The 27,965-nt window shown below is 37.0% G+C and overlaps 3 long non-coding RNA genes across 7 annotated transcripts; 2 read left to right on the top strand and 1 right to left on the bottom strand.

The window, feature by feature from the left end:
- The first annotated feature begins 683 nt into the window (after positions 1-683).
- LOC136247018 (uncharacterized) lies at positions 684-13,240 on the top strand. Its single transcript, XR_010697025.1, has 8 exons — positions 684-1,250; positions 11,913-12,138; positions 12,190-12,488; positions 12,537-12,647; positions 12,697-12,744; positions 12,794-12,857; positions 12,907-12,991; positions 13,068-13,240. It is a non-coding gene; the product is annotated as an uncharacterized lncRNA (long non-coding RNA).
- Positions 5,645-11,325, bottom strand: LOC136247017 (uncharacterized). Of its 4 annotated transcripts, XR_010697022.1 has the most exons (10): positions 11,117-11,325; positions 6,957-7,000; positions 6,732-6,906; positions 6,642-6,677; positions 6,404-6,588; positions 6,213-6,353; positions 6,082-6,162; positions 5,943-6,030; positions 5,821-5,889; positions 5,645-5,769 (listed from the first exon to the last, which is right to left on the bottom strand). It is a non-coding gene; the product is annotated as an uncharacterized lncRNA (long non-coding RNA). The 4 variants fall into 4 exon arrangements; XR_010697023.1 differs by lacking the exon at positions 11,117-11,325 and having other exon boundaries at positions 6,638-6,677; positions 6,957-7,133; XR_010697021.1 differs by lacking the exon at positions 11,117-11,325 and having other exon boundaries at positions 6,957-7,133.
- A 5,216-nt stretch (positions 13,241-18,456) lies between the features above and the next one.
- Positions 18,457-21,215, top strand: LOC136247016 (uncharacterized). Of its 2 annotated transcripts, none has more exons than XR_010697020.1 (3): positions 18,457-20,512; positions 20,641-20,725; positions 20,925-21,215. It is a non-coding gene; the product is annotated as an uncharacterized lncRNA (long non-coding RNA). The 2 variants fall into 2 exon arrangements; XR_010697019.1 differs by having other exon boundaries at positions 18,462-20,484.
- Positions 21,216-27,965: the final 6,750 nt, after the last annotated feature.

Below are 27,965 nucleotides of genomic sequence, written 5' to 3'. Positions count from 1 at the left end.
TGTTAGATTAGAATCAATGGTAGACAAGGGTAAATCTAACTGAACTTTTACACTTTCTATATTAGGTACAGTGATCAGCAAGATTAATCAGGCTAGGCTGTTTTATTGGTGGGATTGGTTCAGATAAAATTTCTGGCTGTCGTCTAGGCTGTGTTTTCATAATTGTGCCATTTTTGATAATTAGGTTCATTCCACCTTGTTGTTTTCTTTTCTTAAGTCCCTCTACCAACTTCTTGTGTTTCAATCTCTGGAGTTTTGTCATGTCTTGTGCAATAAATATGTTTTATACTCTTCATGAAATCTTAGTTTGGGGCTCTAGACAAAAGTTCTAACTTTTCGACTTCAGACTCTAATGCAACAAGAAGGGGTCTAGCTTTATTATCAGTTTTACGGCAAAGACGGAATAACTTATGGATTTTAATATCTAAATTTATTTATTTATTGTTACTGGGCAGACGGCAATTACCGATGCGCCCAGGGGGCGATCAACACCCCAAAGAAATCACACATACACATAAGATATACAGCAAACAATTAGATAGACAATAAGTAATTAGTAAATGTATCTATGTTTTAAATCAGTAGAATCTTTGCACATTTTTAAGAGCTTATCTCTTTCTGCTGTGTCTTCTGGAAAGTTGCAAATGATTATGTTGTTTTTCTTTCTTTCTCGTTCAGCTAATTCTTCTGCAGTAGTTGTTGCTGTGGATAGTTCTTGTTAGCTGGAATCGTTTCCTGTTGCCTAAGGTTGCTTTTGGCTAGAGAGCAAATCGTTAAATTTCTTTTTGAGAGACAGGTTATTCTGGCTTAGTTCTTCGATTTGGGACCTAAGTTATGACACTGTAGTCTTTAAAACTCCATACTGCTCACCAATCACGTTCAGGTCCTGAGAGATATTAACAGGAGAGTCACGGATGGCAGCAGAGGTGAATTGATTTAGACTCGAGTAGCACTGATTGTACTTACAACATACTAAATTAGGGATTTCTCCTACTACCTAGTTAAATAGCTTGTATTTTTCTTTAGTTATTCCCTCACAACTAGCGTGTACCCATCTAGAACAAATTTCACATTGAATATTATTATTATTATTATTATTATTATTATTTAATGGGCTTGTAGATACCAAGGCAAGCTAACTTGCCAGGCTAGGCCGCAGGCCTTTGAAGGTGCCCATATCTAGATTGCTTCCAAAAATTATCCAAGCGCAGCTTGAAGGTTGCAACTGTTGGTGCAGAAATGATAGTCAGGTAAGGAGTTCCATAAATTGACTATTCTATTTGTAAAAAAGTTCTGCCTAACAAGTAATCTTGATCTTTCTTTAAAAAGCTTAAGAGAGTGGCCCCTGGTGGTAGCAGTATTTAAAGTAAAAAATGTAGATGGGTCCAAGTCAAATGTCGTTTAAGTATCTCATATGTTTCAATCATATCACACCTTTGACGTCTGAATAGCATCACTTGATTCACCTTTCGACGTGCAGCGTTTCATACAGTGACTACAAGTATCACCTGGCAACTTAACTAGCTTTCTCTGGATTTCTGTCGGCGAAGTGTCCTGTGAGGCTGCAGTAACTTAATCCAATAACCGTTTCATAGCCATGTCGTTCTAATTGAGTCGTACTGTAATGAAAAACTGCCACAAATAACCGTTTACACGATAACTTTACGCTTGCCTTTAGCGGTACCGTTAAAGGATGCCACGGTACAACAGCTTCTCGGTGTGTTAGTAACGGAAAAGTTCTTGAAGAGGAGGAGCGCGAAGAAGGACATCTGACTCCCACAATTCATTTTTTTGACATTATCTCTAACAGGCGGAGAAGCGACTCAGGAAAGTGTAGTAGATACCAATGTTTGTTTCATGGTACCGCTAACCTAGCTTTGTAAACAAATCGAAAACAAATTGAACTAATCTTACTTCAGTGAAGCATAATGAAGCGTGAGCTTCAATAGTGTGAAGCACACAGGCCGACATACTACAGGCAATTACAGAACAACTCCGCTATTGTTTTCCAGCAGAACGTCCAAGTAATGTTGGAACACTATGAAGTTGAAAAAGAGAGCTTGGGCATTACCATCTGCACGTTAGATTTCCACCGTTTATCTACCTTTCCCATTGGAAAGTGTATAATAACAGTACTTCCTATTCTTTGTCTTGCGTCAAAGCGTGACGTAATTAGACTTTGTGGCTTAATATCTTTCTACAACAACATAATTGAATAACTAAAAAGGTGATTTTGTGCATTGCATGATACACACGACCTATTTATTCAATAAAATGGTAAGTAAAATTTCCATTTCAGTGGACCTTTAATGTCGTTTGTAACTCGCGCGCCCTCTTTAAAAGTTTCCGGTGTGTGAAAGATTAAATTGCCAACTTATTGCCTCAGTTATTAAATTATAGATCATATTGTCAGTGATACTGTTGTTGTTTTTAGCTGAGAATTGCATACATACTATTGTATTTACAACTCTATTACAATGGCTACTGAATTTGTTGGTGGGGTGGCAGGTTCTTTTGTGTTTCAAATTGGATCAATGAATGCTGGCTATGATTTCATTGCTAGCGAACAAAATGTAGCGTGCAGTTTAAATATCATTGTAAACAACAAAACTAAATTGCAATGGATAGATGGATGTCACAAGTTAATGCGTGGAACGTCTGATTATATTATTCCGCATCGTGTTAGCAGTGGAAATGCTATCTTTTACTCTTTAAGAAAGAAATACTTTGTACCCAAGGGCATTAAAGGATATATTTTGTATGAAATTAAGAAAGATACTATATTGATTATTTATTTTAGTGTTCCGTTTAAGGGAAGAAACAAATGGACAGCTTTTTTCTGGGATAACGAGTGTGAAGAAAATACAAGCAGGATTACATTGAGCGATATTAACAAACTGCGAAAAAAACTAGAAGATGATAGAAAAAAACTTGCAAAAGACAGTACAAAATCTGCAGACGGCAGTAAAAAGTTTAAACACGATGGAGACGCATGTTGGAAAGATTTCGAGATAACAAAAGATGGATTTAAATGTTTAGTTTCAGGATCAATGATCACCCAAGGAAATTGTACAATGGAGATAGAAGTTGCAGAAATTGATCCGAAAGCGGATCAATCAACTTGCGATGTTTGATCTAACATGGCCTGTAGATATTTGCACTGTTATCGTTGGTTAATTAATTTTGCTAAATCATTCCGTATATTTTGTAAGTAAGGTACTAGTAAAACGTAATGGAAATTCTTCCATTTTGGATACTAACTTCATCAGTCTATTCATCTGATACTCACCGTTGATAGTTCTATCGTCAAAACGCACGATTTGTAGAATCATAAAGTACGATAGTACCTGTATAGTAGGGACCAAAAAGAAGTAGGCGTGTCCCACGAAATAATATGTGACTGAATTTGACAAAACAAGGCTTCGACGCACAAAGCTTTGTTAGGAGATATGGCGATTTTAAGGAATCGTTGTGTAATAACTTCCAAGTGCCTACAGCTGTGCAAACAAAATTTGCACCAATTGTTCATCTGTTCACTAGCTAACACTGAGTGGGTGTATACATTTCTGATACCCAAAATTTGCCCTGTTTTGATCAGCTTTTTTCAAGCGGGTAATAATATCACACGTGGTAGTAATAGGGTGGGAGGGTGGGGGTGGACGGTGGTAGTAATAGGGTGGGAGGGTGGGGGTGGACGGTGGTCTTAATATACGAGTATAAAATGAAGTAAGAAGACTATTGGAATCCAGAGGCCAAGTTTGGGCTCTCCATGGCCCTCAAATTACTCCAAATACACTGTGAACACTATTGGCGAGCTCTCTGTGAAGTCCCTGCTCACTACACACCATTATCACAAAGCCATGGCCTTTTAATGGTGCCAATCTCACATTCGTGACGTTGACAGGGTCGGAAGAAAGCTGCTACAGAAACCAGACTTGTCAGTGCTGAAGGAAGTACAGCGTGAAATATGATAGTGTATTAGACCAGCAATCCATTTCTGGTAAAATCGTAAGTTTGATTTTGTGTGTGTGGAAGCCTTGTTATGTGAAATCCGGTCACATATAACCCAAAAATCAGGCTCAATTTTCACTTAAGACGATGAGGCAGTATAGGTAAGATTAAGACTAAGCGAAGACTTTGCACCTAAACAAAGTTTACTTCGAGGAGGATACTATATCCATCTCTCTACAAATATTGATTCTTATAAATTTTCATTTTTTCCTTCTTTAATTAAATTATGGAATAGTTTACCTCCACCTGTAGTTGATTCTCCCACACTTAATGATTTTTGTATTAACTTAGATACTCACATGCAGAACACCTATGCGTTATAATCTGTCATTGATTCCTGCACAGTAATAATAATAATAATAAGACAGGCTTTTAGATTAACTCGAAACGCTTTCAACAAGTTGCTATGGAATTTTAAAATTATTTTATTCTGCAGAATTTTCTACTGCTGATGCACAGTAAAAACAAACTAGTGAAGATCACTATTAATTTCTGCCACAATACTCACTTGTGTAGTGACGTTCACTACTTTTGTAGTGACCTTCACTACTCTTTTGTAGTGACCCTTACCACATAGTAGTGAACGTTACTAAACAAAAATAGTGAGTATTGTGGCAGACATTAGTAGTGACGTTCACTATATTTAGTAGTGACATCCACTACTTTATTTTTACTGTGTTCCTTCAAACAAGCGCAACTCTATGCGCAACTCTTTTACCGTGTCCGTGTGGTGGAGTTTGCATCCTTTACTCCATTGGTGTTTGCCACAACTGGGGGCATGGGGAGGGAAGCCATCACATTTTATCGCCGGCTTGCTGAGCTCCTTTCCAAACGTGGTGCTTTATAGTTCAGTAGTACTTTGGCGTGGATTCGCTGTACCCTGTATTTCTCCCTGTTGAGGTCAGCGACGATGTGCATCCGTGGAAGCCTCTCCTTCTCGTTTAGATCACCAGATGTTTCCCCAGAAATGGGCCTAACAAAGGACCCTAGGGACCTTTAGATGTCCCGCTTTTCAGTTCTTGTCCAGCACGTTTGCCTCTTGTGCTTGGGGTGGTAGGAAAGGGCATTACATCTAGCCCGTGAAAAAATAAAATAAAATAAAAAATAATAATAATAATAATAAACTATATAACGGCTTAGGCTATGGGCTTGATTTTTTCACCGTTCGACGTCACTTCGGTCCGACAGGTGCCTTTTGGCATACCACAGTACGTACAATGCATTCTTCATGGATTTACCAGTGTCCTCATTTGTTTCCCATTCATCTTTGCTGACAGGGAAAGTTGTCGATTTGGCGATAGAACGTGATGGCTTCCTTCGAAACGGAAATCGTTCGTATTTTTCATCGTAGCTACACTGAAAAAAGCTCAGAATAATAAGGTATATAACAGTCTTATTATGTTAGTATTGGAATTAAATAGTACAGCATATATTAGATTAGATTAGGACTTTACTATAACAAGCTTATTGAATACATTTAAGACAGTCATATATTAGAGATTAAATCACTAGTATACTGCGGTGTATTATCAGACTATACTAAGCCTATTTCAACCATATATTGGCTACTATACTACTGTACCTTTTTACTTTCCTATAATCTGTGGCTACCTTAATTAAATAATTTCTATAATTATATTTGTAATGAATTTAATTCTGTAAATATGTTAAAACCACAATAGGTACAGCTAGTAAATCAATGTCTCCTTGGCCATGGCAGTATCAAATCAATTTCGTCATTTATCAGTCTTTATCCAACTGCAGCAGGTAAGACAGTAAATACAATTCACAAGTTCCATTACAAATTACCTGTATTATCATCACTATGTAGAACTCTGTGACAATCTGTTAGTCGTCTGGTAGAACTGTCCCACAGCTCTAATACAAAGATGGTAAATATAATGTGTATTCTGGATAATCGTTGGACTTACAGTTTGTAACAATAAGAATCTCATAAAACCACGACCTTGTCTGGAAACCTAGTATTACCATGTAGAATGGTGGCTAGGTCCCACAACTCTATTAAAGATGGTAAATATAATGTGTATACTGAACAACCATTATACTTACAGTTTGTAACAATCTTTTAAAACTGAGACCGACAATCCATGTACATCTAAGACAAGTCTGATAAGACCAAGTCTCACAACCCTAAATGGAGGCAAACATAATTCATATTCTGGATTATTTTGTGTACTTACCGGTGTTATCAGTGAGTCTAACAAGACATAAAACAGCCACTTAGTATGTGACTTTGTTGGGCTAACGTGTTACGTAAGCTCACAAGAAGCATCTGATACACTCATAACCAAGTCCAAGAATCTTGTAATCACTAAGTACAACTGAAACAAGACTAAATATAATATAATTTGCATACTCTCAGTGAACTTACTTTTGTTAGCAATACGAGCATGGTCAGTGAAATAAGGACAAACAAGACGGAACAGGTTCTTGAAAGCACTCAACTCATTTACAGTGCCAGACAAGGTAGCAGCTGTCAGCTGTTGATAAAAAGTAGTGAAAAACATGAAGAAATGAGACCAGTTCCCAGAAGAAATTAGACCAGTTTCCACAAACCTAAACGAAGGTAAATATAAATTGTATACTGGACACTCAGTGTACTTACTTACAGATGTTAGCAATAAGAATCACCAAGTCTGTAATTCCTACCCCATTGAAAAGAAAATGAATAAAAACACAATCAGGCTTAATGCACTTACAGCTGTAAGTAATTAGATGACGTTGAACAACTCCGTGAAAAAAGAACAAAACTGTCCACATATGGTCACTACCAGATTCTTTAAAGGAAGCAGCTGCCATTGAAGGAAACTAACACTGCAGATATTGTACACTGACAGCCTGTAGAACTAAGAGGTTCGAAAAGAAACTGTACCTCTGAAGAGATAATATACAAAATCGTAAGAGCAGACCATGCATACTCTTACAGTTGATGGCTGATGAACTGTGTCCACTCGTCATCCGCCATAAGCTGAGATATAACAGGATATAAAACATGTAATACGTACACAGCAACACCAAAGTTGAATCATTTGCAGGCCATTGTCATACAATACACAATAAACAATTTAATACGGCTAAACCTATCGTACAAGCTATCATTTTAGTCTATTTATTTATTTATTGATTAGCAAACACCCAACAGGGTTTTTACGCTAATGTACAAGGTACGTACACATAAGTGCCTAGTTTAAGTTACAATAACATAAGTGCCTATAATTTAGGTTACAGTAATGATTAGTACTAAGTTACAATAAGTGCTAAGTTACAATAGGTGCTAGGTTACAACTAGTGCTAAATTACAGTAAGTGGTAAGTTACAATAAGTGCTAGAATTACAATGAATACTAAATTACAGTGAGGGCTAAGTTACAATAAATACAATAAGTGCTAAGTTACAGTTACAAAGTAGGAGTAGTTGATTGTTTAAATGTTTCAAGATCAATGGTAGATAGATTAGGGATACATAGATCGTTCCAATGGGGAATAGTTCTGGGTAGGAATGAATAGAGATACGTGTTTACTGAAGACTGTATATGATTAAATTTCTGATCATGATGGGCTCTGGTAGCAGTTTGATTTAATGATGGCAGACAGCGATTTGGGACCAATAATAAATGATTAACTATCTTGTACAATAGGATGAGGCGTGCTTGCTTTCTGCGTTCTTGTAAAGATGGCCAATTTAGTTCATTTAACATGTCTGTGATACTGTCACGGTGGTGTCTGTTCCAAGGCTTATTTAAGATGAAACGAGCAGCTCGATGTTGAATCATTTCAAGTTTAGAAATGTCATTTTGGTGGTGTGGGTCCCAGATGGCACAACAATATTTGATAGATGGTAGCAGAAATTGTTTGTAGGCATATTCTTTGAAGTGTTTATGACAGGAATGTAAATTTCGCTTTAGGAAACCAAGTAATCGATTTGCTTTGTTGCATATGTAGTCAATGTGATCGTGCCATGAAAGTTTATTGTTCAAGTAAACTCCAAGATATTTAATCTTTTCTACTGATTTCAAGGGCACTCCATTCATTTGATATGTAAATGTTTTGGTGGTATGGTGTGTGGTAACTTGTAAGATGTTGCATTTAGATACATTAAAGTCCATCTGCCATTCATTTGCCCATTTTATAAGAGTAGTTAAGTCATCCTGCAGAATCTTCTGATCACTTGGTGAGTGTATAGGCCTATAAATTAAAATGTCATCTGCAAACAGTCGCAACTCACTATGTATGTTTGTAGTTATGTCGTTGATATATATTAGGAAAAGGGCAGGTCCAAGAACTGAGCCTTGGGGGACACCAGATGTTATGTCACAAGATATGGAATAACGGCCTTCTATTACTACTTGCTGTGTTCTGTTGTGTAGAAATGATTCAAACCATTCCAGCAAACTTCCTCTCACTCCATAATACTCCAGTTTGTTTAGAAGTCGAGCATGTGCAACCTTGTCAAAGGCCTTGGAGAAGTCTAGTACTGCCAAATCTACCTGTAGTTTATTGTTTATTGCTTTGGCTATATCATTGACAGTCACAAGCAGTTGTGATTCACAGGAGTGATGTTCTCTGAAGCCGAATTGATTTTCTGTTAAGATGTTGGTTGACTCTAGATGTTTCATTAATTGGCTGACAATGATGTGCTCCATGGTTTTGCAGATTACTGAAGTTAGTGATATTGGACGGTAGTTTTTGGGATCTGATTTGTCTCCTTTTTTATAAACTGGTGTGACATATGCATGCTTCCATTGAGTTGGTAATCTACTGTAGCTGAGAGACTGTTGGAAGATGTGGGTAAGCATAGGTGATATCTCTGCTGCTGTGGCTCTTAGGGCATAAGGGTGTAACTTGTCAGGACCTGGAGATTTGTTTGAATTACCTTCATTTAGTATATTGTAAACTCCTTGTGTGGTAATCTCAAAATGTGGCATAGATGGATACGGAGAATTGGACTTAGAAGGAAAGTTATCAAATTGTTCTGTGGTAAATGTAGATTTAAAATGTTCATTTAAGATATTTGCTTTATCTATTGACTCTGTTATAGCTTCACCATCAGGACCTTTTAAGGTAGTAATTCCTGTAATATCTTGTTGTTTAGCTTTAATATATCTCCAGAACAATTTGTTATCGTTTGAGGATGAAATAATGTTAGTAATATAAGCCCTGTGCTTATGTCTTAACATTTGACGTACTTTACGTTGTAAATCTTTGTATTCTGACCAATCTGAGTCTCGCTTGTGACGTTTAGCCCTCTTATATACTCGTTTCTTTTTTCTTATTAGGCGTGTGAGTTCGGCTGTCATCCAGGGCAGACGAGTATTTTTACGTAGTGTTTTAAAAGGGACATGATCATCTATAATGCTTTGGAAGTTTTCTTGAAAAAAGGACCAGTTTTCATCAACAGTTCTGACTGAGGTGCTGTTTAAATTAAAATATTCAAGTGACAGATCAGATAGTCTACTTCGTATTATGTCCCAGTTTGCTTTTTTGTAAAGAGGTACTCTGTGTGGCTCTTGCTTTTGTTGATAAAATGAGACAGATAGACTGACCAATATGGCATCGTGGTCGCTAAAGCCAGGTATGGAGTTACAAGTGGAGATGATATTAGGGTGAGATGTAAAACACAGGTCTAGGATGTTTATGCCACGGGTTGGAAAGTTGACAATCTGGTTGAGATGAAAGTCTTGTAAAAATGTTAGAAGTTTTTCTCGGAGTAATCTAGATGTGTATGACTCTGCTGATAAGAAACCATGTTCCCAGTCTATTCCAGGACAATTGAAATCACCTCCAATAATAATCTTGGTGTGAGGATGTTTCTCCTTGATTTCACTAAAATTTTGCACTAAATCATCAAATACTGTTGGTGGAGAGTTTGGTGGACAGTAAAACGATCCAATTATAAGGTCATCGTAGTTTTTAATATGCACTTTGATCCAAACAATTTCCAAAGGCGACTCTAAAGTTATTTCTGAAGTTGAAAAAGTGTCTCTGATCAAGATAAATACACCACCACCATGCCTATTTCTATCCTTTCTGTATATATTGTAAGAATTTGGAAATATTTCACTATTTAATATGGTGTTTTCAAGATGAGATTCTGATCCAAGCAGTATGTCAATATTATGTGTTGATAGGAAGGCTTCCAGTTCTGCCTGCTTATTGTAAACACTACAAAAGTTTGCAATCACTAGAGATATTTCATTACGATTTGAATGTTCTTGATTTGTTGCATTACAGTTGTGGTTAAGGTTAGTAGGTGCAGGATAATGATTTGGATTTGCTAGTCATGAGGTTGTTCCATTTTGATCCATTTCAGTTTCAACAGAAATGGATGATGCTGAGCTATTTTCAGTAGTGTTGACCTGTGGTCCATATCTTACAAAGTTTTGGTCGATGACTTTTCCATGAAGTAGTTTTCCCACAAAGATTTCATTTTTTCGGATAGTAATATATTTGCGATTTGTGCCTTGTTGTATAAGTCTCCAGCGTTCCTGTAAAAGCATGGATTCGATCTTTCTCTCATCCTTAGACATATCAGCTTTGATGATGACAGGTTTTTTAACTAGGTTTCTGTTTGATAAAATAGTACTGACATCAATCCTGCGAAGAAACTTAACTAAAATGGGTCTTGGTCGAGTTTGGCTTGGGTCAAATTTCCCCAGTCGAAATAGATCTTTAATTGATGCATTCTGGATAGAAGAATCCACAGCATTTAGTACAGGAAGTAAGTTGAGTAGGTCATTTTTGGTTCTATCAGGCTTAGCGGTTTTAGGGGGAGATTCATTGATACCATACACAACAATATTCATGCTTCTGTCATCTACAGTTCTCTTTACTGGTATGTTAGTAGTGGCATCTGCTTCCTGAACAGATGTAGGAGTATATTTTGTGACAGAAGACTTTAATGATGTTATGGTTTCTGTCAGTGAGATGATGGCAGAGTTGAGATCCTTTATTATATTTGCGAGTTTGGATATTTCATTGTTCTGACTTACCATCATACAGTACGAACATAAGTATTGTGTGTTTGGCTCACCCAATTTCTCGAAGGCGGGACGAGTCAATCCAGCACATTTCAGTCTAATACTTACTCATCTAGAGCTGTTTTTGATTGCTGCCATCGAAGGAATTGTCCACTTGGCCGCGCCACTTCACCACTACAGCCAGCAGGGATGTACAGTTGTGGTCCATAACTATCATCGTGGCTCATTGGACGATGGTGCCGATCGCGTACACTCTCTCCGCGAGATACACCGTCGTATCACTCACATTTACAACCTCTGATACAACAATAGCGACAAAGATGGCGACTTAATTGCATTAGTAATACGCATGCGCTCCCCTTCAATTTTAAAACAAGCATTACTACGAACTTTTGCAGCTGTGCTAACTGTGCAAGAAACTCTAGATTTGTATGGCTCTTAGATTGAATAATTAATTTTACTGGTATTATACACTTTGCCGTATGAAAATGTGTGCGTATGAAATTATCACAACAAACTGAAGTTATAGCTAGTTAGCTAGCTATACACTGTTAAACAGGGGAGTAACAGTAACTAGGGGAGTGAAATATTTTACTCTGAAAGGGGAGTTTGAATTACTAGGAGAGTAATAGTAACCCGCTAAGGGTAAAGAGAAGTCCAAGTAAGTGAAGGCACCAAACTGAAGAGTTCCCATTACCAGCTAACTAGTAACTAAGGTGAACTCAGTGAGCCAGTATGGCTGAGGCCACATATGAATGAGCCACATGCAGGTTATAGCTGTCTCACTATGTTATTTTCTCCATTAACTAAACAGTTCAATTCTAGCCACTCAATGTAAAAAAGGAAAGTAATTATTTAGGCTTCCTTTTCAATGGCAGCCATTTACTCATGTTTTATTTTACAGGCTAACCAAGACATAGTGAAGGAAACAGAGAGTACGAAAACAGGAGGACGAATTGTTACTCAAGAATATTTTGAAATACGTATGTACAATTATTAAATACCATTTCTATTACAAGCGCATTATTTAGAGTGAAGAGTATTACCATAGAAACGGCTTCTTTAACAACAGAGCCGTGTTGAGTAGTAGAAAGCGGTTTGCTTCTCTGAGGAATTGTAGTGCTTAAAAGGTGATACTAAATTGTTAGATTGTTCGTGAATAATTACTGGACGTTCACTAGAGTCTATCTCGTTCATTGTTTCCATACTGATCTGAGTCGTCTCGTGTGACACACCGGTTTATTAAACTGGCTCCAACAGAAGTCACCACTGCTCGTGAGGGTTTAGGCGCCTTATTGTGATACGGCAGAAATAGTTCAAGACTCAGGGAAAGAGTACTTAAAATTCGGCGGACTCAGTCGTATCCGCACTGACTGATACGTACAGTATTCACTATTCAGCCCATCCAAGCTCACCGCTAGCTACTAGTAGTCAGTGTGTAAGAAGTTGAAGAAGCAGCCGGACACAATGATATTGCCTGGTAAGGTCAGTAGCCTGTATCATTGTCTTTTTACATAATTACATGCAGATTCACTGGAATTAACTAGTAAGATGTATCGTCTGCGGTTAACAAGAATCTTTCATGCAATGTACATTGTGTGTCTTCAACTTCATCAACTTTCCAAGTTATTCTTGACCTGTAAGGAGATAATGTTCATAGTTACGTAAGCACATATTTACTTTTTTAGCATGGATGTCTCAATGTCACTGAGAACATAGAATTTTTACAACATCCAGTAAGTGTGTTAACATACAGTGACTGTGCATCAATTTGTAAACATATAGTTATTACAGGTGCCACAAGAAATCAGTGAACAAATAGACGAACAAAATGATGAACTGGCTCCAGGTAGCAAAAAAGTGCTGTTTTGCATGATAACAACTGTTTGCCTGTTTAGTTTACACTACCAATGCTGCTGGTCTGGAAGAATTGTTTTTACAACTTTGTTGGCAACTGTGTGTGACGTACCTTCAGCCATAAAGGTAACAAGTATATGATTGCTGAATATTTCTTTACTATACTGCTATTTACTATGGCTGATAACATGTCATGTGGCAGGAAGTAACTCCAGTGAAGTGGTAGTGAAGCATCGTTTGCTGATGATGAAGCCTTGCTACTGGTCTCTTTTTTTCAGAGACTTTCCAATATTATAAAGCTGGATATTGTAAATATTTTGTTACAGTTTTGCTGTATGTCTTTAACATCATTTGAAATTTTATACGGAGTTATTTGCAGAATTTCATGTAGTAAAGGAAACGCCTTGCATGCTTATGTGAACTCTCCTAGAGTAACTAGAACTCCCTACAATAGATTTTTCAAACGGTTCCTGTTACTCCTTTGTGGGGTGTTAGTTACTCTCCACAAAAATATAGGGGTATTAAATCCTCCCTACACTGGGAACTCCCCTAGGGGAGTAACAGTTACTCCTTATTTTTAACAGTGTAGTGATTAACAGAAGTGTAGCTACTTATTGTAAAATGTAAAATCATCATGACTTTGTTTGGTACAGTAAAAAAAACCTTAAGTCACATGAGATGGTGATAATGAGATGGTGAAGCTAAAAATGAGACAATAATGAGATCTGATGGTGAAGCTAAAAAGTTATCACATTTAGTGAAGTAAACAAAGCCATACAAAGAATGTGTATTAAACTAAAGTATAATCGGTTTCCTATAATATAAGATGGGGTTTATACTAAAGTATAAGATAGTTAGTATAATGTAAGGCTATACTGAGATTATTTTTATAGTTTAAGCCATTAGATATACCATATTATATTCCTCTTTTTTCACAGTGTATTTTGATTGCAGAGGTGCTTTTCAAACAGTTTTTGATTCGTACTGCTGTGTAACGGGTTGAACATAACCTACAGCGAAGTGTAATGGATACTTCACTTTTCAGACGATAGTTAATATGATTTGGGGCGCGAAACGATTTCTTTCTTTTGGTGGAGGTGAACTATTTCCCAATTTCTTTCTTTTGGCATGTACATTCTCTTCGTACCATCCTTGCTACTGTGGGCTCTAATTGTGAACTATGTTGCTTAAAGGTGGATATGACCAATGCATTTAATGAGTGTAGTCGGGATTCCTTTCTATCACGCTGTCGATCTGATCTCCCGGAATTGTTTAGCTGGGTGCAGTGGTCTTACTGCTGCATTAGGGAACTACGTTTTGGCCCCCACCGGATTGCATCCTCAACTGGCGTACAGCAGGGTGATCCCCTTGGACCATTACTGTTTTCCCTTGTCCTTATTAATTTCTTATCCAGTGTTATTTTCCCAGCTGGACTGGCTTTTCAGTTATGGTACTTATATGACGGAACCCTGGTGGGTACGCGCTCCAGCCTTGCCTCCCTTTTTGCAAATGCTTGTACAGCGGGGTCCGAGTTTTGGTCTCTACCCTAATTTATCTAAATGTGAGGTCTTTTGGCCTTCTGGTAATCAGTTGTTTCCGGAGTTTCCATCATCTGTCACCCGTATTTCGTTGTTGCAAGAGGAAGGAGCTGCCTTTCTTGGTTCCCCTGTGTGGGGATCCTCTGATTATTTCTTGTCATTTGTTGGCAAGGCTGTTGATAAGGTGGCTTCTCTTCAGGACCATCTTGGGGATTTGGGGAACCCTCAAGTTGAACCCCATCTTCTCCGAAGTTGTCTGGGTGTTTGTAAACTTAATCATCTCTTGCGTACTATTTCCCCAAATTGTGTTATTTCTCAACTTGAACGTTTTGATTATAATCTTCGATCTGCTTTAGGTCGTATTTGCAAATCTTCTATATCTGACTTATCTTGGCTGCAGGCCACTTTACCATGTTCTATGGGAGGATTGGGTTTGCTTGAAGCTACCAGTACCTCTTCAGCAGCCTTTTTAGGCTCTTGTTTCAGCTCCCAGAATTGTGTTATCGTCTGCTCCAGTCTTTTAGTGGGGGTCCTGACGTGTTTCCTTCCATCCCGGATCAGGATGTTGCTACCTCAATTCTGCTGCCCTTGATTAACAGTGATTCCCTTCCTGATCTTATCCATCCAGCTTGTGGGCAGCGTGTTTTCCAGCATGAACTTGATATTGCTCGTCAGACCCTTTTGCTTAATTCACTTACCATTCGGGACCAAGCCAGAATTCGTTCAATTTCTGCTGACCCCTGTACCAATTCATGGCTTTCGGGCCATTCCTTGTGATTCTTTAGGCCTATCCATGTCCTCACAGGAGTTTGTATGTTCTCTTCGATACTGGCTTGGTGTCCCTCTCTTTCTGCCACTTCTCCAGTTCGCTGCCCATGTGGTAGTGTTGTTGATCAATTTGGTGATCATCTGCTGGGCTGTGGACATGGACCCATGCGTATACGTAGGCACAATGCTTTATGTGATGTGATATATCATGCTTTACTTCTGGACAACACTGGTTGCCGTAAAGAGCAACGGTGTGCTGGTTCCCGATTGGATCGCCCTGGTGATGTTTTTCACCCTGACTTTGTGCATGGGAAGCCTGCGTACTTCGATGTTACTGTGCGTTGTCCATTACAAGAATCTCCGTTGGGTCGGTCTGCAGTTTCAGCAGGTGTGGCTGCTGCTAAGGGAGAAGAAGATAAGGATGCTCACCATCATGAGCTTGTACAGTCAGCTGGAGGTGTTTTTGTCCCCCTGGTGGTTGAGTCCTTGGGTTTGTGGTCTGCTGCTAGTCGTCCTCTCTTCCAGGATATTGCTTTGAGGACAACCACCAGGAGTGGCATTTCTCGTGGCCTAGCATGCCGCCATCTGCTAAAGCAACTCTCTGTTTGTCTGTGGCGCCACAATGCCCGGAAATTTTTACATCTATTTAGCCTGTTGCCTGGCAGTCTTTTGTGGGAGTTGAACTCTGTTTCATGCTCCCACTCCCTGCAGTTTGGTCACTAGTCTGCAGTGCTTTCTTGTTAAGGCCCCTGTCCGGGGGTTTTGGTGTGTGTATGCTGGCGGTCCATGCGATGTTTTTGTATGCCTGTGTAGGCTCTGTAAGTTCAGCTGCTTTTTCTTTCTGCTTTTTGTCATTTATAAATTAAATTAGGTTTAACTTCTAGCTAGAGATCGGGGAGGATTGGAGTGCCATTAGGGCCGGAATAAAAATTAATTTTAAAAAATTGGTATGCGAGGTGCTTTTATGATTATGATTATGATTATGATTACTGAAAACACAATTACAAACTGATATGTTCAGGTAAGGAAAAACATTACAAATCACATAGATAAGAGTCAGTTACAATTTATCTAAAAATACTTGTAGAGATTGGGATTCTATTGTGTCAGTTGGTAAATTGTTCCAATCGCGGATAGATTTGGGGTAATAGCTAAATTTAAAATGATCTGTTCTAACAAATGGAATCTCAAAATGGAAGGGGTGGTGGTGGCGGGTGGGATATGTGGTGTTAGTTAAGTAATTTGGGACTGTTAAGACTGATGAGGAGTAAACAATGTTGTAGAAAACTATTAATCTAGTCACATATCGTCGGTATTGAAGTGATGGCTATTGTAGATCTGCTAACATAGATGTAACACTACTGTTATATCGGTAGTCTGACTTGACCCAACGAGCAGCACATCGTTGTACCATTTCTATACTTTGTATTTCCTTCTGCAAGTAGGGGTCCCATACTGCCGATCCATACTCCAACAGTGGTCTTGTTCTGTACCATATGCGTATTTTGTACCATACGCGTATGGTACATACCATATGCGTATACGCGTACGGTACAACCATACGCGTATGGTACGGAAAATCGTACCATCTGAGTATAGCTAACCTGGTATGCGTATAATATTAAGCAGAAGGTTTTTACACTGCCGTACCTATTGACTACGCCTGATGGCACTCTGCTTTCATTTCTGTTCGGGGAAGAGTGAGGGGGGAGGAGCTAGTCTTTCTGTTCAGTGAAGATCGAGATACTCAATAGAGCAATCATATATTTTATTACTATTATATAATTGCAAGACCTCGCATAGCGAGTATAAATGCAATATACAAATCAAATATATAGCTACAGCTAACTAAGGCCACTCCAAGTCATACCTTAGTTTCTGGTCACTCCCAAGCCTACAAATGGATGCGGGCGGGCGGATGATCAGGACTTCAGGACTATAGACTCTACTGTGACAATATACTGTGTGGTATTATTATTTGCACAATTTAGCAAATTCATGTTGATTTTGTTTTTAGTCAAACTTAACCAACAACATAAGTAGTTGTGCTTCGGCAAAAATGCACTAGGAAAGTTGTTGATGGATCATGGCTAGCTATACACTGATGTATAGCATTTAAGTATATTTATTTATTTATTTAATTATTTATTTAGAATATACTATAGGAAATGTTTTGCTCATGTAGCTACTTATGCTTTCCAAGTGAAATAAATGTCTCATTAGCTATGTCAGGAAAGTATTACTATGACTTATAGCTAAGTTGTTCAAATGATCATGATCCAAAATGAAATTTAACTTCTATTTTCACATCATAAATTCTTCATTCAACTGTAAAGTCTTAGCCCACTAGCTATGTGTTTCCAGCCTTCTATTCAGTAACTTTGAGAAAAGTAACTGTCAAAGTTTTGAGTCATTGAGTGCTCCAGACTAGTGTTTTTTAGTGATCATCTGGGAATGTTTAAACTATAAGAGTTTCTACTTGCCAATCTAATTTTAGTTATGGAAAAGTTTAAGCTCACCGAATGTTGCTGTCTTTCCATACCCCTGCAGTGTTCAGTGATAAGGAATTTGAAGTTACTAGACTAATCATTAGAGGACTACATTTGAATTATAAAGTTAAAGCTATGGCCCATCTGCATGGGCTAGTAGTTAATGCTACTGAAATTACTTTGGTTACAGAAGCATTAGTAACAGTTATAATCTGAACAGCTATATAATCAAGGACAAAACTAGCTATAGTTAGAAACATTTTATTAGTGTGGCATATATACCTAATATTAGAGTTAAGAGTAGTGTGACTGCTCTATTGGAATCCCTGACTGCTCTATTAGAGTATCTCGATCTTTTACAGTAAAAAATAAGTGTCTTGCTGGGTCACATGCACTTAAGCACCTGTAATATTAATAATAGTCCTCATAAACTAGGGTTCCAGGTTTACCATGCGGGCGGGTGACCAGAAACTAAGGTTTGACTTGGTGTGGCCTAATTACGATTTTATAGTTAATTTATAAGAAGGTTGTTAAACACGGTGATAGATGAAGCTTCAAAAGTCTCTGGTTGCAAGTTGTTCCATATAGCAGTGGAAGGAAAGGAGCTGAATTTATATGTGTCAATTCTAGTGAATGGCAGGGTAAGTTGATCTGATTATAGCTATTCTATTCTCTAGAGCTAAGATCAATTTAGCTTTACTGCATGTGATTAAGATATAATTAACTTTACTGCATGATGCAAACCTATTTAAAATAAAGCACTCCTTAAAATAAAAGAATAACATGATATCTCGCATGACTATATATATATATAAGTGATGAAACTGACATCTTGATTTAGGACAATATATGATAAAAACAATCATGAATTCATCACACTGTTGGCAGATCCAGTCTTGAATTGTGTTAAGTCCTGCTGATCTGGTAGGATCTGATGGAATTCTACATTGTCAAAACTAATAAAGGTCAATCAGCTGGGTTGGAAGCTTTACGAAAAACATGATAACACCTAGCTGCATACAGTATAAGTCTGAAAAGTATAAATCAAAGGAAGGGGATTAAATATAATATGTCTTGATTTATACATAGTCATTGGTGTATGATCTATAACAATGTATCTCGTTGTCTGTTTAACATTTCATTTCATCAAAGTATCTGACAGTTCCACAAAATACATGCAATAGAGCCATCACCCATATAATTATGATGGTTTATGTAAGCACCTGTGGATTATTTTCTTGATGTCTTCTGACTTTTGCACATACTGATTTATTGCCTCGTCCGCCTTATTTGTCATGGATTTCCATCTTGCATTTTTATAATAAATGACTTCATTTATCCACAGTGTAATTGATTTGAAAGTACACAAGCTGGTATACTGTATGCATTCTTTAGAATAGTTGAGTTAAAATGACCAGATTTGTGAAAAGGTACCTTTTCCACACATTTTACATACCAGCAAACAAAATGATGTAACACTTGACTCCTTACACTGATAAACTTGCTCTTAGTATCAAAATGCAGATAGATACTAGTAGCTACTGTACATGCACTCATGGATAGTTGCATGCAGGCAATTATAAGGTATATGTTCAAAAACTTATGAAACCCCGAATTTCAAAATATGCATGGGTCAAATTTTGTCTGTGAAAAAGGTACCTTTTTGCAAATCCAGTCACAAATTATCTAGCTGTTGCATAGCAACTGCACACACTGACAACATATGGTAAATTTTAATTTTTGTTTCTTCTTCCACGCAGTACATTGTAGCTGCAATTGCTATACATATATTGCTTCTTATTGGATTCATGATCCATTGTTGATACAATGAAAATTCAAAAACTAGGCCATTATTACAAATGCTACTCCTCCTTCATATCTATAATAGAGTTAATGATGTAATGTAATGATGTGACATGATGTAATACAATGTAATTTATGCATACCTGTAACATTAATATTGTTGTATACTGTAGTTGTAAGAGTTGTTATTGTGTACTTTCAGTTATTGATTAATAATATTATATACAATAGTCTGTTTTGCCTATAAATGGTCTGCCTACACTTCCCTACAATTAGAACAATACCCACACATAATATTTATGCGTTTACAAATACTCCTGAAGATAGTCAAAGATTAGTACAATAATTAAAAGCTATATAGAGCGATATTACCCAAAACTCTACTAGGGGTTTTTCTATACTTGTATATATGAACTTTGTAAAAATGTGTTTGGGTTTAAAGGTGCCCAATTATCCCTTCAACATAAAACAAGAGCAGTATGCTCCTTGTCTTACTCAGAAACTGAAATTTGAAGTTTGATCTTCTAAAGCATTATTTTGGACAAAAGACATCGATTTCTTTTAGACTGTAGAATTGTGCCAGCATATTGATATTCACGATTTTTCAATGAATATAACTGGAATGCATAGTGATATAAACGCTAAGCCAGTAGAGGTAGCATTGTAGCTAAATATAAACATAAGATTTTGATATAATTATCCATATACTACATTCTGATTGGTTACAACATAGCAACCATATTAAATAATTTGCATCCATTGGCAAATGGAGCCAATTTTTTCAGGCATATATATATTATTTCATTAAATATTTTATTCTATTGTTGCTACATATAATCTATTGTTTACCTTAATTTGTTAGTACACTAGCTTCCACTTAAAAATGGATATTTATGCCTGGTGGCACTAAAGGTGTGTTGAACAGACAATTTTAATCAGATGAGCTTGAGAAGTACAATGTATAATGATTGCTCAAACAGAGGAAGACCTGGAGAATGCTGATACAATAACATTGAGGGAGGTAGCAAAGAGATATAACTGTAGAGAAAGTAATGTTTTTAGTTTGCAAATTAATGTAAATCTGCATGGCTGTAGCTTATAGCAATATTAGACATGCTATACTCTAAGACTGATGTGCATAGTAATTAATTGTGCAATAATTTTTTTTAAACTGTAGTTCGCTGAATCTTTGCTATTGAATGAGGCATGTGCATTGCCTGCTGAGATGAAGTAGGAAAATATAACATGGCAGAGATTTTATGGTGAGTTTATATATGAGTTCTAATGTATAGTTCAGTACTGAATGTATATTAAGTAGCATTGTTTTATTATTGTTAAGTGCGTTGTATAGCTACTCGCTACTTACTGTCATGCTTGTGGATGGGAAGACAATGTGTTTAGCTACTCTTATCTGAATGTACTTTTTAAAGTTAACAACATCCACATTAATTTGTGCTGTAGGTCCAGTGTGATGAATATACTATTTACACAGTATATATGTATAAACAAGAAAAGTACGTAAACAAGAAATTGGATCTTCAAAAGAAGAGTGTACATAGTATATAAAAATGCAAATACAGTGAGGAGCCATGTTGCACAACTGATGACACTTACGAAGTTCATTTTTCCAGTTATTAGCTTTGCACAAGCAGTATATGCATATATGTATAATTTAGTTAGAACTTACTAGCTACCATGCATGTTGTAATTGCTCTCCTTGCTTATTTACCCAATTCTGTTGTAAATTATCAATTATCCACACTTATAATTGAGTATAAATATACCATCTGCATGCTTCTGATAGCTACTGTATAAAGTAGCATACATGCACAGTGCCATTTATGTAAAGTTCTGCAGACAAAGTGAGATCATGTACATAAGATTTAGGTACATTAGTATAGGACTATAGTGGGAAATGCATGTGTGCATGTGTGCTGATGAATAAATTTATAGTTACAGCTCAGTAGTAAGCAGATTATTGTGTTGTGTTCTAAGTTTGCTCAGCTAGAAATGCTTGTAAAGACAGCCCATCGTAGCTAGGTGATGGCAAGGCTGAGAAAAGGCATAATACGCATATGGTACGTACCATACGCGTATGTCTATACCATACGCGTATGGTACGGAAAATCGTACCGTACGCGTATGGTATGTACCATACGCGTATGGTACATACCATACGCGTACGGTACAAAATACGCATATGGTATAGAACAGTCTCACTATACTGGTGTAGGCTAAACATTTAGTTTCTGCAGAACATCTATAAAGGTTACGTTTAACAAAGTTTAGCATCCTTGCTGCTTTAGAGATAACTTGATTGATATGAGGTGAAAATGACATTTTTGAGTCTAAGAGAATTCCTAAATAAGGGTGTTGGGTAACTCGCTGCAAAAAGTAATTTCTGATAGTATAGTTGAAAGTAGAGGAGGATGTTAGTCTACTACAGGTAAGTACCACACACTTGGAAGTGTTTAATTCCATTAACCAAGTTTCAGTCCACTTTAATATAATGTTGAGGTCATGTTGTAATAATAATTGATCTTGCTGACTATTGATATTATAATATGCAATCATCTGCAAAAAGTTTCAAATGGGATGAGATGCAACACTTGATGTCATTAATGTAGAGCAAAAGCATCAATGGACCAAGAACAGTTCCTTGGGGAACACCTGACTGACCTTGCACAAAATTTGAATCATGTCCATTCATAACAACACGCTGTGTTCGTTTTGAACAGTTCTTGATTCGAAATGCTGTGTAACGGTTTGAACATAGCTGACAACGAAGCGTAATGGATACTTCACTTTTCAGACTATAGTTCATACAGCTTGAGCGCGCGGTGCCTTATCAGATGCAGTACGCGTGGGTTCACCAGTCATAATAAAATTATTTACAAAAAAGTTAACAAACAAGAACACCAAAAAATTTGGATTTTCCAACTAGAGTAGGGACCTTAGCACATTGATAAAAAGTACTGAAACAAGTTGGAGTAATCTATGACATTAAATCACAGTTAAACAATAAGAAGTGTTATATCCCTACTCTGCTCAAGATACCATAACGAAAATGTACAGTATGGATATAACACTTCTTATTGTTTTACAGTGATTTAATCCAAATTGTTCGTGTACTTGTATTAATGTGCGGGGCGAGGAAAATTACTAAATCAACACAGGGATGGCTAATACTTTCAATGACTGTTGCGGTAGCAATACAACTTTTTGTACTTGTACGCTCTTTCTGTAGCTGTTATTGGGCATGTAGTCTACGACGAAGCGCTATTTCACAAAACTAGCTGCCAAAATAATTATTGACTAACAAATCACTGAATTCCTAAACTTTGAGTACAAGAACAACCATACCATTTAAATATCTTGAGTAAACTATCAATTATCGGACACTATGGTTTTCGAACAGCTGCCACTCACTTCATGGAAATCCAACAGCTTAGGCTATTATACCACAAAGTAGCCTACATTAAGCAGCAATTATCACCCAATAATCAAGTATGTAGGATTAATCCCTTCCAAAAACAGCTTATAGCTGTAAAAAAACTGCGCATCCAAGTAAAGCAGAGTTGGTGGGGACTATTCTACGGAACGGAACGGAACGGAACGGAATGATGGACTAAACCACGGAACGGAAAGCTTTCTCAAATTGAAGCTTGCAACTTACCATTGCTGAAACTTCCCTTATAAGTTAGCAGTGGCATCTCCAGTGGGTGATTAAACATAAGATAAAAAGAATTAACGGATCGATTGTGGGTTTTTGTTGGTTGTCATTAGTAATGAAGTATTATTGTGGGATGAGCTGTATCAGTGATGTTCATCCATACGGAAGGGAACTTTATGTGAGCTGTTTTTCTTATTTAGACTTTAGAAAACAGTCTGGGCCAGTCTTTCAAGTCATAAGTCAATGTATAAATAAAGCAAGCAGGAAGATACTGGTAACAGGAAAGAGCCAGCTGAATTAAAACTTGAAGAACTTTGTGCAGTGTGTGAGGAGCAAATATTTTGGCAGACCGCAAGGAGGGTATATTCTGCAAACATCACTGAAGTGTATGCATGGAGTTATTTATATATTAACACCTGGTGCAGTGGACTAATGCCGTATTCAATAGTGAGCTGATTTTATCTGTTGCACAATTCAAGGATGTGTCTGACTGCTAGCCTTGAATCAGGCTAAATGCCAAAACTCCAAGATCAGCCAAATCTGTATTATAAGCCGCATGTGAAATCATGCCCGTAGCCACCAGGCAAACGTGATTTGGACCAGGATGTGTGTGTAATTTCAATGTATCTAGTCAGACCTGAAATGGAACACTCACATTAATTACATACCACCTAAGAATCCTAGGATTTCTTAAGTGTAACATTTCACATGCTTCACTTCAAACAAAACAGGTTAAATTTGTTCGTCTATTTTCAAGTGATTCCCAGTCCAGCTGGTCCATGAAATTACAATGGGATCACATGTATTTGTTACAGTGCGGGCTGTCCTGTGTTGGATCTACTCTAGAGTTGAAATTTCAAGGTAGACTCACTGCCAATGTACTGACACTAGTACTGTTGTAGCATGTTTAAGTGGAGGACAAATGAATAGTAATGCTAGATTATTTATGTACACAAATTTTTCATAATGAAATTGATATCCCATTTTGATTTGTACTTCCATTTTGCAACATATTCAAGAACAAGAAACTACCACACTTAATTTCCAACCACTGTCATTAATTAACCAAGATCTCACTAGTCTGTAATTCACCTTACTGTAGTGATTTTATTGATTCATCTGTATGTTTTCTTCATTTTCCTTTGAAGTTGTACCAAGAGTTCATAATAAGGTGGAGTGTCTAACTTGAATGCATTCACCAAACACCCTGCTTAAAGTAACACCTCGGCCTTATTTCAGAACAAAGGCTTTACCTTCTTCAGCAACACTAATCAACAGTTTTCTATCCCCCAGTAAAGGTGTTGATTTGATGAAAGGTGAACTTTACGCAGGGTGTTTGTACAGGCCATACTGAGAGTTAGACACTCTCCCCCATACAAATCAGTATTACAAACTCTTGGTTGTACAGTATAGGTAAACAAAGATAAGTTTCTCTCCCATCTTATTCTAGGATTTCTATTGACAAGGAAAATTCAATTATTTGTATAAAGGCTCAAAATTGAGAAAATATAAAGAAAGTGAATTAATATTATACAGTCAGTTTGCTTTTGGATATTTAATGTCTCCAACCACAACAAAAGTTCGATGAATCCATGCATCTCATCACTGGTCGTCTGAACATTCTGAAAGTGATACCTCACTCAATCAACCATATATTCTGTTTATTAGACTGAATAAAGTCATGATTACCTAAACAATCACTTAATTAATGTTTTATAATTATCCTATTCCATTTTCCTGGAGGTTCCACTGATAAAATGCAATTTCAGCAATGATAGCAGTTAGCCAAGCTGCAAGTTGATTCAGAAAGCATTCCATTCTGTAAAATAGACCCCATCCAGAATTCAACTCAGTACTCAGGCTGAGATATCTGACAATAGTACACTACTCTGTTAATGAATCATTGATGTTCACACAATATAGCCTCCTTGAGGTATCTGAATGTTTGCTCCTCACACACTGCACAAAATTCCTTTAGATTCTGCTTAGACTGAGTTGATTCAGCTTGTCACCATACTTGTTTCCTTTGTAGTGTAGCTATACACATACTGATTTATGCCGATTAGAAAGGCTGGGCCTCAGACTGTACATTCTAAAGTCAAGTAAGTAAAAATAACTCACATACTAGTAAAAACATATCATGCATTAAGTTCCCTACTTGATATATCCGAAGATGAACACACTGAGTCCGCTATTCCCACAATTAGTACTTCGTTACTAATGACAACCAACAAGAACCCACAATCGATCCTTATATTAGCGATTCTGGAAGAATTTTAAAATTAATGGAAATAGTTTTTATTTAGCATAGCCTTGTGCAGTACTCCCTAAGGATCTCATAAACACTTAGTTTTTAAAAAACCATCATAGGATGGTGGAGTTATAAGCAGTTTTATCCTGGAAAATAGGCAAAATTTTCTCTGTATCTTTCCATTGAAAATAGTCCCAAAAATGGCACAATTGAATAAATGCTTATAACTGAGCTTTGCAATAACATTTTGAACTTCTGTTTTCTGTTATCAATACCTTAATACATGGACCACAGTGTAACCTTACTTGTAAGACCCTCTGAATAAAGGTCACCTCCATAGAAAGCCACTAAATAGTTGTATGCATTTAGGATCTTGCGGAAGGCAAAGCAGCATACACATGGTGAAGTGCAACCACTCTGTAGCAGTCACCTCCACTCAAAAATACAATGTGCATGCAAAGCAAAGAGTTGTACTGTTGATTTATAGTTGCTTATATGATTATTTTTTCTCTTGATGTACAGCTCCTTGACAGCTACCAAAATGGTGCATCAAAGAGATGAGCTATTTGTAGTGCAAATTTGCTAACTTTTAGCATAGTAATATTGAAAACTACATGTACAAAAATGCTCACCTTGGTGTAACTAACATGTGCTAGGTCGTTTCTTGCGAAGAGAACATTACATTGTGGTGGCTATATTGCAAAATAATCTTATAATTGGTATAAAACTACACACAGACATATTTGTAGCAGAAAACTAACTGCACCATCGTATTCCTTGCCCCCAGAAACCCTAAAAATGATCCAATTGTTTGATCAATCACTCGTACGGCAGCGAATTGATTGTGCCAACTCTCCAATGGAAGATTCACGGAGAAAATTTTATGCAAAATTTACGGAATTCCGGAATCGCTACTTATATTCGTTTTATCTTTCTTGGGGTGCGTTTGATTACCTGCTGGAAGTGCCACTGATAACTTGTACAGTAATGGTAAGCTGCAATCTGAGAAAGCAATCCGTTCCGCAGTTTAGTCCATCATTCCGTTCCGTTCCGTTCCGTTCCGTAGAATAGTCCCCACCAGCAGAGTTAACTGCAACAAAAAGTAATGATATCATAATGCGCCATGTGCGAGGTGTGCAATTTGTAAAATTAATATTAGCTAATCAGATAATACAATGTTATTGTTAAAGTGTTAATGAGAACTATGTGATGCTGCTAGTTTTTAAGTGTGTGAGCATCTTCATAAATGCCACATAAATTTAATTCTCAATAAAGCAATGTGTATAGATTCTCTGATAGTAATAAATAGTTTGAGTTTGGCCAACTTTCCTTTGTTCGTAGTATTGCTGTATACAGGAAAGGCGGCCAAACTAAAACTATTTATTACTATCAGAGAATAGGGACCCGCCGATTATGCTCATAATTTTACCTATTATGCTATGCTGCACTGCTCAAAAAATTTACCTATTATGCTTAAATTTATGCTCAATACTTACCCATTATGCTCAAATTATGCCCAATTATTTATGCCTCAGTTCTCATGCTCTGCTAATAATTTCTAATTTATGGATAAATAATAAGTGGCTGCAGCACAAACTTAGTTGTCAAAGTGCATATCACAGAAAAGATCGATATACTCTAATAGAACAGTCAGTTATATAATTTTACTGACTGTTCTATTAGAGTATATCGATCTTTCTGTGATAGCTATTTTAATTTGATAAGCAAGAATTCATACTATTACACAAATATTCTACCTATTATGCTAGCATTATGTTCAATGCTTTCAGACACCTATTATGCTCATAATTATGCCAGCATAATCGGCGGGTCCCTATCAGAGAATCTATACACATTGCTTTATTGAGAATTAAATTTATGTGGCATTTATGAAGATGCTCACACACTTAGAAACTAGCAGCATCACATAGTTCTCATTAATACTTTAACAATAACATTGTATTATCTGATTAGCTAATATTAATTTTACAACTTGCACACCTCGCACATGGCCGCATTATGATATCATTACTTTTTGTCGCAGTTAACTCTGCTTTACTTGGACGCGCACTTTTTTTACAGCTATACGCTGTTTTTGGATGGGATTTCAATACTTTTTGTTAGAATAAGCAATGCACTGTTGATAACAGTAGGTGAGTTTTCCATGGTTTTGACAGAAACCCCAGATTACAGTGACACAATATTAAAATATAACTGTAATTTTAGTGGCCAGGGCAACCCACATTGGGGGTAACTGGGGTATTTTGCTCCCTACCACAGCCCTAAAGGGGCCACTTGAATACCTGTTTAAAGAAAGATCGATATACTGTAATAGAGCAGTCAGGATCTAGACCCTTCCTTGCCCCTGGGCCCCTCTTTAACTCTTTTCCCTGGGCCCTCTGATTTCTCTGGACGGCCCTGTTAGTGGTATGCAACTGCAGTCAACTAACACCCATTTTAACTAGTAAACCCTTAACAACACTTTGCCTTTCATCTTGTACTGCATTGAAACGATCAAGATACTCTATTTGAGCAGTCACAAAACAGCTGTAACACAACAATCAATATTTAGCATAGT

This window comes from Dysidea avara, chromosome 2 (genome assembly GCF_963678975.1).
Source record: "Dysidea avara chromosome 2, odDysAvar1.4, whole genome shotgun sequence".
Classification (NCBI taxonomy): Eukaryota; Metazoa; Porifera; class Demospongiae; order Dictyoceratida; family Dysideidae; genus Dysidea; species Dysidea avara.
Note: the sequence above shows the minus strand (reverse complement) of the source record. Positions and strands in the feature narration are given on the sequence as shown.